This window comes from Vespula vulgaris, chromosome 3, assembly GCF_905475345.1.
Source record: "Vespula vulgaris chromosome 3, iyVesVulg1.1, whole genome shotgun sequence".
NCBI classification, from domain to species: Eukaryota; Metazoa; Arthropoda; class Insecta; order Hymenoptera; family Vespidae; genus Vespula; species Vespula vulgaris.
The window spans coordinates 5,820,001-5,832,500 of record NC_066588.1 but is presented as its reverse complement, the minus strand read 5'-3'; the positions used below and the strand labels follow the sequence as shown (position 1 = coordinate 5,832,500).

Genomic DNA, 12,500 nt, shown 5'->3' with positions numbered 1-12,500 from the left:
TTGGCGATCCCGCGTAAAAAGGGACGGTCGAGAAGGAGAAAGGGCTTGAGTGATTTCCCGCGTGAATTTTATCGTTGCATCGGAGACCTCAAACGTGAATAATTATTCGCGAAAAAAGTTGTGTCTCCAGAATTGTATATCATTACCAAGTTTATCATTTTGTCTACCTTAAATGCTCCAAGTCTCGTCATTCTAATCTGCAATGCAAATCCACTGTTATCGACGCATAATTTGCTTGAATTATTGGACAATTTGTACGTAATATATAGGTACATATATGCATATATGTACATACTTCGATAACTCCTTTTTGTCCTAACGATGAAAACGACAATACCCGAAAATTCTTCATATACGTTATCGTTACAATTATTATGAAGTATAAATGATAATAAACAACGATATGCATACCAAGGTCGAACTTGGACGATCTCGAGTTCATTTCTCGGTAACCGGAATAAAGTTAATTAAAGCGTGATTAATCGATGGTGTGCAGCTGTTTTCGGCCGTGACGAATAAGCTGTAATTTAATCATACTCCGGTTACTGCCAATTAATTGCAATTCAATCCGCACGGCCCCGGCATTAGTTTGAGCGCGCAATTTATGATAGCTCTCTCGTCGTTCTAGTTCTGCCTGAAATCGTAATAGAGTTTACTTCGTCGATCGAATTTGGATTATGCGATCGCGATCATACACGAATGGAAAGAGAGGGCCAATTGCGATCAATTAAACGAGGCCAAACGAACTAACGTTCGTTTAAATCGATCACCGGTTTGTGTTACCTGTCACAGAGATCTTGATGTATTCGATAAAATACCAATGAAATGATTAACATTTCAACGTAACGCAAAGCTTTCTTCACAGATTTCGATAGAATCGAACAAATCTATCTACAAGTAAATATAAAAACTATACAAATATTATTTCTCTCAGAATACCTGATAATATTCTTAATATAATATTCCAAGGCATACTTATTTAAAAAATATATGCAAGTTTTAGTCTTTCTTTCCGTCTCCCCTCTTTTCCCATTTTTCAAGATTACATTACTTCCCCCAGGTTTTCCAGGAACGTCTTAACCAGACTTTAAATAGGGATGTATCCGTAACGAGTGCGAAACGAGAGAACGAAATAAAATTTTTCGACTCTGAAAAAGAAGGAGAGAGGGAGAGAGGGAGAGAGAGAGAGAGATAAAAACTTTCTTTCCCGTTCTTATCTCAAAATTCCATATTGAAACAATTTCACTTCGACGGATTTTAACGGGAAGTTATCTTACAATGAATATTATTCATTATTATTACTCGCGAAAAAATTTTATCTTTTTCTATTTTTTATATATTCGCCATAAAGTTCTCCATTAAAAAATATCCCAGTATAAAAAGTACACTCCTCTTAAAATTTCTATCGAAGAAGAATGTTATCGTATTTATCCCATGAGATCTATATACTCGTGTACGAGAACTCCCTTCAAGAGACGTTAAATGTCCGAAAAAAAGAGACTGACAAAGGAGAGTGAGACCCTTAACGTCAGTTAAAATCCGGAGATCCATAGGAACCTACCTCAACGGAGTCAGCATCCCAATAATACCCTGGACCGGTCTCATTCTTTCTCTCTTTCTCTCTTTTTCTTTCTCTTTTCCTCTCTGTATATTTACCGTTGATTTAAATAGCCCGCTTCTATAGCGAGAGCTCTACTCTTCTAACGGAGTAAAACAATAAGAAAGCGAAAGAGTAGGACACGGCTAGCATTGTTCGAGAGAGCCATCGACGCACGTACGATCCTCCTCTCTTACCCCTCTTCGACACTACTACCACCACCATTACCACCACCCCTCACCCACGCAACGACGCATTGTACTTTAAGGCCCCGTTCCTCGTAAGCAAATTAGAACGGAGCGCACGTGGCTCGCATAAGTCGACCTACTGTCTCTAGCTGTACGCCTTGGCTTAGTATATGCACCATGTCAGGGTGGATTTGTAAGGCCACCCTTTTAGTATACCATCGTATACTTTCCATCGTCAACTCCGAATTTAAAACACAGTGGGGTTGCTCTCTTTCTTTTTATTTGATTCTTTTTTATTTTTTTCCTATGATTTTTATGTATTATATTTTATACGTTCTCTAATCCGATTTTTACGAAATTCTATTTGTAATCGTTGTTTTCTTTCTTTTTATCTTTTTTTCTTTTCTTCCATCAATATTCTTTCCTCTTTTCCTTTTTTACGCAATGAATGAAAGCTTGAAAATGATGCTGGTTTATCGGCTGATGTTACGTGACGTACGTCGAATGAATGTTTAACTGGACACTTACTGAAGCTAGTAAACGCAGGAAAACGTTCGACGAGAAACGCTATAACGTCGTCGTTGTCGTTGTCGTTGTCGTTGTCGTTGTCGTTCTCGTCGCCGTCGTCGTCGTCGTCGTCGTCGTCGTCGTCGTCGTCGTCGTCGTCGTCGTCGTTGTCATCGGGGTGGCAGAGGACTCGTTCGGTTATTCGCAGCCGGCAATATGCTGCGACTAATTGAATTCGGAGAAATCGATTGGATGCGGGTGGTATTCCATTGTGCGTCGTCGCTCGAAGGATATTCGAATGTGCGGCTCGAGCACCCTTCCTGTTACCCTCCCACTCACCCCTTTACATTCTCTGTCTCTCTCATTTTATCCGGCTATCTAGAGCTATCTATATTTCTTTCTTTCTCTTTCTCTTCCTCTCTTTTTTTTCTTTCTCTCTCTCTCCCTCTCTCTTTTAAAAAGAGGAGATCTATTTAGACTCGTAGATGCTCCTGTTCCTAGGCTGCTTTGAATTTTTATCGTTCTCATTGGGGTCGCGTCAGGTGCGCAATGAATTCGGTCAGGATAGCTTGAATAGACATACCAAATCGTTACATAAAAAAATGCGAGCTCTTAACGAAATTATCAATCGACAATTTCCGAGAATTGACAGTCATATATACGTATTTATGTACGTACGTATATACGTATTACGTTTAAATCGAATATATTTGAAAATATATATGTAAAATTAATTAAATATCATAATTATGAATAGTATTAGTAATTCTTTTTTTTTCAATTCCTATTTAATAAATGAAATTGGTTTTATGAAGATGTTCTATATTTATCGATATGTTTTATTTCCTACGGAATAGGGAACTATTGTAAGCTAATCCAATCTGAAAAGTGTTATTTTACGTCACCCTTCGTTTTGGTAACGTAGAATAATATAGTTCGAACGAGATCGTAACGATATCTGTTTTCCTTCGTCCCCGTTAACACATAAAATATCTAAAACGCTTTAAATGCGTTTCCCTGGTGTAACACCATCGATTCTCTTTCTTTCTCTCTCTCTCTCTCTCTTTCTCTGTCTCTCTCTTTTCTCTTCTTTCTCTCTATTGCTTCTTTCTCCTTCTCGTTCGTTGTTTGCACAAAGCGAGAAGTTAGACGTGGCAGGGCAAGTAGTCGATAATTAATAAGTATAGTTTACACAAATATACGGTGCAGCTAGAAGATAAAGCAAACAAACTCGGATGAATACACGGACAAAATGCAAATATTCTCTGCGAGGGGCTTAAGACTCTTATCTAAAATGAAATTACGCAGGCTGCTTGTGTCAGTAGTAGTGGTAGTAGTGGTGGCGGCTTCGTAAACAAATCGCAAACGTGGTAGCAACCTCTCACTCCTTCCTTTTAGTAATTCGCTCTTATTTATCTTCTCCCTCAGATAAAACGTATTTTCAAATTGTCTCAAGAACGCCTAACAATCGTCACATATCTGCGATTAATCTGTATATACCTATATCTTTCACGAATTTTAATGAACAACAAATAAAATAACAACGTGTTGCTTGTTCGTTCTTCATGATTTTCAGATAAATTAACTCTGCATTCGTTGAATATTACATTAAATATCAAACATCGAGACTCGAATAACAACGTCGAATATATCGAGTCTTCGAACAAAGTATATTCTCTCTTTCTCTCTATTTCATTGATTTATTCCTGAAGAATGAATCACTATTATGACGTGTTTCTTGTTCATTGAATATAATTTTCAATTAAATTAGCTATTTATTTGTTCAATCTTACGTTAAATACTGAACGTTGAAACTCGAATAATAAGGTTGAATATAGCGAGTGTTCAAGAAGGAACACAAAGCAAAGTCTCTCTCTCTTCCTCTCTCTCTTTCTTGTTGGTTTGTTTCTCTCTAGGATCGGCCGCTGCAACGCCGTCTCCATTTCGTGCGGTGGCATTAATGCGCTCGCATATAATTATTCACGAGGCCGGAAAAGCAGGAGCGACGAGGAAGATGGGAAAACGATAGGGGCTCGTCGTTTATTAGCGCCGCGCAATTAATGCTTTCAGAGTGCACGCTGAAACGGTCTCCCTTTCTCCCTCTCTCTCTCTCTCTTTCTCTTTCACTCTCTCTATGTGGGTCGCCAAGACGAGACGGCAATTCCACTGTGCTACGAATGAATCGTCCTTTGCTTCGTCTCCCTCTTACTCCTCAACTCCTTTTCTCTTCTCGAAACTGCTGCGTGAACGGTTAAAGTCTCCAAAGTAAAAACGATTACCCTGCGGTAATCGAGAGAAAGAGATAGAGAGATAGAAAGAGAGAGAGAGAGAGAGAAAGAGAGAGAGAGAGAGAAAGAGAGAAGGAAGAAAAAGAAGAGAGTGGCTATGACTATGCGAAAAAGAAAGAAAGTGAGAGAGAATGAGAGGGAGAGAGAGCGTTCGATTCTCCCTTTTCTCAAAGCTATACCTCTTCACCCTTCTTCACCCTTTTACGTATTCACCAACCTATATAATCTCGCACGAATCGAGCCGGCGAATTTCACTTTGGCAAACAAAAATCATTCCGAGAATGATTTGTCGCCCTGGAAAATTATACGGGCCTACGGGTCTCTATCTTTCTATTATGAGAGAAAGAAAGAAAAAGAGATAGTCGATGTGCGATCGTATTCGAATGGATGAGCACACAGTCCTCGTCCTCGTAGGGAGTCGATGTAACGCTCTCGCTCATTGGAACAATTCGAGGCGTTGGCCGATCGATGAGAGGAGAAGAAGGAGGGAATATGGACGATGAATAAAAGGGGAGAATTTCTCTTGAGGATTCCGATCGTGACGGGAAACGCGTGGACGGTGAACGCGATCTTTGCTTTTCCTCGTCGAATCGTCGCTATCTTTTATCACTCGCCCATTCTTTTTACTTTTATTTTCTTTTTTCTTTTCTTCCCTTCGCATTCGTATTTTCTTTCTTCTTTTTCTTCTTCTTCTTCTTCTTCTTTTTCATTGTAGTAAATAGAGCTAGGGGGGTAGAAAATTTTTTTCATTCTAACAAAAAAAGGAGGACGATTTTTCTGCGAGAACAAAAACGAAGTAACGGCTATATTTAAAAAGTAAAAAAAAAAATAATAAAAAAACAGGAATATGTAATTTTTTGTATCTGAAAAAACGTCGGTATTGATAAAATATCGTGAAAATTAAAAATTCGACAGCTCTGGTTTCGGAATGAACGTAATGCGTGCGTTCGTTTAACAATAGGATTCTCGTAATGGCGCATGAACGTTAGCTAAATATTAGCTGAATATTTAATTTAATCAGACGTTAGCTCAAATTCACAGCTAATTACCGCGTTTCGACTTTAAACATTAGGGCATTAATTACACGGCCGCGTGCTACCAGCAAACACACCGGGATACGAATTTCGGAGTTACGAATTCTCTGACTCTCTCTCTCATTCTCTCTCTCTCTCTCATTCTCTCTCTCTCTCTCTCTCTCTCTCTCTCTCTCTCTCTCTCTCTCTCTCTTTTGGTGTAACCTAACAACAGAAATTCCTACCTGGAATTAATACAGATTCGGTTACCTATAGTAATGAAGAGAGAGAGAGAGAGAGAGAGAGAGAGAGAGAGAGAGAGAGAGAGAGAGAGAGAGATGGAGAGAGTTTCAGATCAACCTCGATATACGTAATCGAGCATGGAACTTGTCAATTATGCAAGAAATTCTCATCGAAAAAGAATGACTCTCCGTATCAGTCTTTTTTCATAAAATAAAAAAAAAAGGAATAAAATCTTCGTATTCATTCTTATTCCAAAAAATCGAATATTAATTTCGTTCAGATAATTCACTTTAATTTATGAAGAGAAACATAAAATATACCTGGAGAACGATTTTGTTAAAATTTTGATTTTTAACGCGATAATAAAACTCGTTCAATTAATTCCATCGAAAAACGATCGGATCGTTTAATTCAAAATATTCTTCATTATACGGTAATCGCAGAGCACGAGCAAAAGTATTTCAGTGCTAAACGATGGAGGATGGATAGATATAGAGAGAAAATGAGAGATAGAGATAGATAGAGCGAGAGAGAGAGAGAGAGAGAGAGAGAGAGAGAAAGAGAGCCAAAGAGAGAGAGAGAGAGAGAGAGAGAGAGATAAAGAGAGAGAGAGAGAGAGAGAGATAGAGATAGGGGAGAAGAACGGAAGGATTAATGCAGAAAACTGTGCTTAACTCGATTCCCTATAAAATGGTTGTCGCTAATAAGATTCGCACGGAACAAAAGCGCTAACGTAAAACAGGTTACGTGGTGCAAATTCGTGATCCGGCTAGTAGCTGTGGCCCGTCGTCGTCATCATGCGCAACAATTTCTGCCTTCCTCTCTCTCTCTCTCTCTATCTTTTTTTTCTCTCAATCTCTCTTGCTCTCTCTCTCTCTCTTTCTCTCTCTGTCTCTCTCTCTCTTTTCAAATTTGATAGGAGAGAACCGATTTCGAGTGGCTGTAATATTCACCGCGAAACCAAATTTAACGGCTTGCCTATCAATTCTTTCGATGCAATTTTCAAGTTATTTCCCTCCTATTGGATGCTGTACAATCATCCCGTTTGAATGCTCGCACATCTGTACCCATATCGATATCAGTCTCTCCTATCGGAATAATTCGTTTTTTGTTCGAGATTATCTCTTACACCAATGAGATTTCGCACGATAATTAAGCGAGCTTTACATTTGAAACGATAAACGTTATCATCCTGTTCGTATTTCCGAATTTTGATCTGACGATAATAATAAGTAATAATAATGACGATAATGACGATAACCATTGAAAAAGATATGAAAGAAAATATAGAGTTTGGTTTCTTTTTTTTTTTTTTTTTTTTGAAAATGATATTAACCCCGCTACGTTATCCACGAGTAAAAGCCTGCTGCTCTCGGTTAAAGGCGTTTCTAGTAATCTGGACGGAGGCCAGGAGCTAATTCCCACAGTTTGAGTTGATGAAGAGAACGAGACCATTTCGCAGGGAAGCTAGTTAAACTTCAGCCACTTCTATTTCCGGCTTGTTCCTAATAGCGAACATTTGATGCGAGTGCCACGTACGCACGCGCGTCCTCTGTAAGAGTACGTATCTACGCATATATGCACCTATATGCATATATGTGTGTGTAAGTACATATTCGTACTACCATCAACAAGAGTAGAGAACCTTTACCAGCTACGTAAATGATCCGAACAGCTTTTTGAATCAGTCGTAATGGATAATCCATGAAATTTCAACTTTTTAACTTCGTACAAAGGCATCAAACAAAGTAGGATTTTTACGTGCTACCAAACGATTACGTTCTCGATGTTATTTTTTTCTTTTTCCTTTTTTTCCCTATTTTTTTTTGTGTGCTTCCGGATTTTGTTGTTTTATTCGAGCATCAGGATTTATCATATCACGTGGTATTTCCACGTTTTCCACCGAACGAAAAGTGAACTCGTTTGGTTTTTCGATACGAAATTCGATCGTGGGAAACGATTCATCATCGGCAAAATGTTATTTCTAATCCGGTATAATAATTCTCTCCTATCGGTGTTAGAGATAGGCGTCGGGTCAGTCTCGAAGCAATTATTTCGTAGGAGAAATGTCTAGACCGAGTCATATCGATCGTGTCTCGAGTCTACGGTGATCCGTCGGCGGATCGTGTCCTAATAAACATTCATTACCCGACCAGCCGAGGCGACCCCAGAGATATTGCCAATGACGATGGTTTGTATAGGATACCGGTTGACATCGGAAAGAGACGGACAGTGGGATATAATATACGAGGAAACCAGGAACCTCATCTCGCTGTCTCTGAAATTGTCCGAACACGTTAGCAACTTCAAACAAAATGCTTCGAGACATTGCAGTTTCAGAAACATTGTTTGAATAACTTTCGAATCGTCATTTAGAACGTTATAATTAGATAAGCTGTCGTAAAAAGAAATCTTATTAATTACTTTTCGTCTTATCAATTATTAAAGTAAATCTTTACAGTGATAACATAATAACGTCACATAAATCTCTCGTTACAATCTTTATGTACCCATTATCTATGAAAATAAAATATTTTTGTGTAATTTTTCTAATTTATCTCGCTAATCGTTTTAACGGCGACTAAAGGAACGTTCCAAGCGATATATATTGCGAGAAAGCAACAACGTTAAAGTAGACAAGAATAAGAAGAAGAGCGGTGGAAGAAGGAAAACTGGCGGACGGGGAAAACGAGTCCGTTGTCGTCGTAAAGAAAGTTGGAGGAGCAGCGAAATGCGAAGGCTCTGTTGGATCTTATTGCGTCTGAACTCGAGGGGAGCTTAGATTTCTCTTTGGACGCACGGAGATTGCTGCTGTCAGATTTCTCGGTGTGTTCTAACGCGGCATCTGAAATGGGAAAGTCGAGACTCACCGGCTAGGCGTTATTCCTAACTCGGACTTTTCTTCTACCCCCTTCTCCTCCCGTGAGATACAAAAATCTATGCGAACGCGTACGACGAATTTTCTCTTCCACTTTCTAAATCCAATTTTCACTTGCTAGGAAAAGACACAATACATGAAACTTCCATATCGATGAATTTTCTTCAACCAAAATGATATTTAAAATAAAAAGTTAACCGAAATAACATCATTTCTTATCATTCTTTTTCATCGATCTATATAATACTCATTTTAATCTATATTATACTAATTTAATGGCATTTCATTTTATCTAATTTTTATTTCACGCACCTTTATGTATATCGACATTTTTTGATTTTATTGTCATCTTATGATTCGCGATGCAAAATTAATTTTTACTTCATATCAGAAATTTATATTATCTATGTTATACTGCAACTGTCACATCAGGTATACATATAATTTTTTGCTAAACATGACAGAAAAATTCAAGTTATAGAGGATTGAAGAGATTTATAAGAGCTGCACGCTAATGGCAATAAAAATTTCATTGGAGAATACATTTTACGATTATTTTATGAATAGAAAAAGTTTTCACATAATTCCAGAAATTATCACATAAATATATATATATATATATATATACATATATATATATAAACCTTTATATAAATTAAAAGAGATACTTTAATTATTTCGAAACGAACGATAAAAATAGTTGTAAAATGTTATCGAGAGTATCTTTCGTAGTGTGTTTTAGCTTTCCCATCATTTGGTTGGCGTACGTAAAGAAAAAAACGATACATTTGCGGGATATAAAGAGAAAGAGAAATAGGTAAAGAGATAGATAGACAGATAGATAGATAGATAGACAGAGAGAGAGAGAGAGAAAGAAAGAAAATTCACGTTCTTCCTAGTTTACGAGGTACTCCTCGAGAGCGTCGTTTTGCTTCTTCTTCCTTTTCCCACGTGACGTGACCTCGATCGAGAAACTCTCTCTGTCTCTCTCTCTCTCTCTTTCATTCTCTCTCTCTTCTCATGCACTCTCATTCGTAGAAGTAGTAGTCGTCGACGGATCCGCAAGAGAATTGGTTAAATACACGGACGCAACGAATTAGTTTAGGTATACGCTAACGATGAGCAAGAAAGTGGGACGTCGCGGGAAATCACTATCTGCGATGTAGCGATGATATTCTAGTATCTCGTGGAAGATTGTCTCGTTAGAGAAAAAGAAATTCGGTTGATGAGATAAAGTCAAACAGAAGGTAAACGTTTGTAACGAATCAGAAATAAAAATAAACGTTCAATTATCGTCAATGTGTGCATGACTATTAAAAATTCTTTAACGATTCATTCGTACATTTATTAAGATATATAATATATAAATATATACATATATATACATATATATAATATATAATAAATAATAATACTAATAGAAATTTGTTATAAATCTAAAAAAAATCGATATTACATTATCTATCCAATATACAATGCTACTATTATCAATATGCTCGTATTTCGGAAAAATCAACGACGAAATGAACGACGAAGGAAGATGGAGAGTTAATAACACGTCGTTCGATTCTCGTAAGATGTAAAGCACTAATCAGAATGTCCGAGCACGCATTCCCTGGGATTACGTCGCTCATCGAACGGACGTCGTACATACGTTCAACGGCTCCTGCATTACGGAGCCAACGTTGCTCGTTGCTCGATATGTGTCGATGGTTTGTCCTCGGCACACTTCACACAGAGAGACATACACACACACTTCTCACTAACTCCCTCACCCTCACCCCCACCCTCACCCTCCTCTTCGAGACCCTTCTGTCCAAACCGAGTCGACGAACCGATCGAGAGGGCGAAACTGGTATTGGAAATCGTCGTGTGCTACCATTATCGTTAATCAAGCCAGTGTTTACAGAGTCTCAGTCTCTTCTCGAGAAAGAGAGAGAGAGACAGAGAGAGACAAAGAAGGAGGGAGAGACGCGTTTACGTTTTACGAGCGCGAAGATACAAATTTATCGAGTAAGCAATATCACTCTGTAAAAAACACAATACTACTTTCCTTTTCTTCTTCTGTAAGGTTTCTTTATTCTGTCTTTTTTCTCTCTCTTTCTCCTTCTCCTCCTTTGAACGACGTTACGTTTTATTTGCATGTACGTTTGCGTTTCGTTCGAGATGCACTTCTGATGCTTTAACGAGCGTTCGATGCATTATAATATCGTGTTTCCACCAGGCTCGCTATCGATCAAGAAACCCATCTAGACTATTATGATCTATGGTTATGTTGTTTGTACGAACTAGAATTTTCTAGAGGAACGAACATTTACCGGACATTAGCTTTCTTCCATCTACTGCTTTCTTTATCGTTTCGTTTATTATATAAACTTAACAAAAAGTATCATTTTTCACGAGAAATATTTTAAACAACAGTTTCTTATCCCATATGATTATCAACTCGGTTCCAAAATTTTCTCATAAATTATATCAGAAGTAATAGATAATTTTACAAGATTTCTCTTGTAAAATTGTTGCACTGTAGAAAACGTAGAATCGCAATCTTGAGATCCAGCAAAAGTCGTCTTCCAGGAAGACCGGATATGCACGATGGTGTACATATATAACGATACTAGCAACGAACTCCCATAGAAGAGAAAAAGGTAAGCGTCGCGCTCCAGAGATTCCTTGGCGGACTGCCAAACAGGCAACAACGAAGAAGAGAACCCCTGCACAGATAAAGAGAGAGAAAGACAGAGAGAGATAGAAAGAGAGAGACAGAGAGAGAGAGAGAGAGAGAGAGAGAGAGAGACAGAGAAACTCGCATCTTTCTCGTTCTTCCACCTGACGCTCTTCCGGTTCACTCTTTTTCTCCTTCACCCTTCTCCCTCTCTTTTGCAGTTGTCTCTCCTACACCCGAGATTCCATTTTCCAACGCGTTCTCTTCTCTTCTCTTCTCTTCTCTTCTCTTCTCTTCTCTTCTCTTCTCTTTTCTTCTCTTCTCTTCTCTTCTCTTCTCTTCTCTTCTCTTCTCTTCTCTTCGAACCCTACGTCTCTTCCTCATCGTCTCTCTTCGTTCTTTCGACTGTCACTTTGCCGTACTCGCTGTCACACCCCTACCAAACCCCTCTACACCTCCTTCCCTTGCCGAAGTACTATCACTCTCGTTATCACTCACGTTTCCGCCCTTCTACTTCATCCCAACCGTATTACTGCTACTACTCTGATTCTTCGCTCTCTTTGCAACCACTTCACTCTATTTTTGTCCTTTTTTTTTAGTTTGCTTCGTATTTTTTTTCTTTTTTTTTTTCTTTTACTCGATTTTTTTCGTTATCTTCTTTGTAGAAAATTTACAAATTGTTCATATATATATCAGATTTTTTTGTAATTAACACCAATCTCGGAATTGTCCGATGTTAATTTCGAAAGAAAAAAAAGTATAATTAAGTACATGTTATTTTACATTAAAAAAAAAGTTAAAAGAGAATAAAAATAAAATAAAAGGTTTGTGTACGTGTAGTACCGTGTTAAACTTCGATCTCGGACTTCGATGTTCACCCTGCTACGAGCTGGCTGTTACTGACTCGTTATAGAAAACAACAATGACGGAGGTACACAAGAATATAAAAATAGGGCACGTTGCCAAGCAACGATCTATAACACATTTGTTCTGTATATTTCTCTACTGTTCTGATTGAAACTTTTATTGGAAATGATATTTGTTTACTTCTTTCTTTGCTTTTTTTTTTTTATTTACAACGAAAGGCTAATTTGAAAGAAAAATACTCGTAATTAAACGAA

General features: G+C 37.9%; 1 protein-coding gene across 6 annotated transcripts in view; it reads left to right on the top strand.

The window, feature by feature from the left end:
- The window catches only part of LOC127062823 (teneurin-a), a 473,231-nt gene that overhangs the window by 267,576 nt on the left and 193,155 nt on the right, over positions 1-12,500 (top strand). The gene's annotated exons all lie outside the window — the stretch shown is intronic.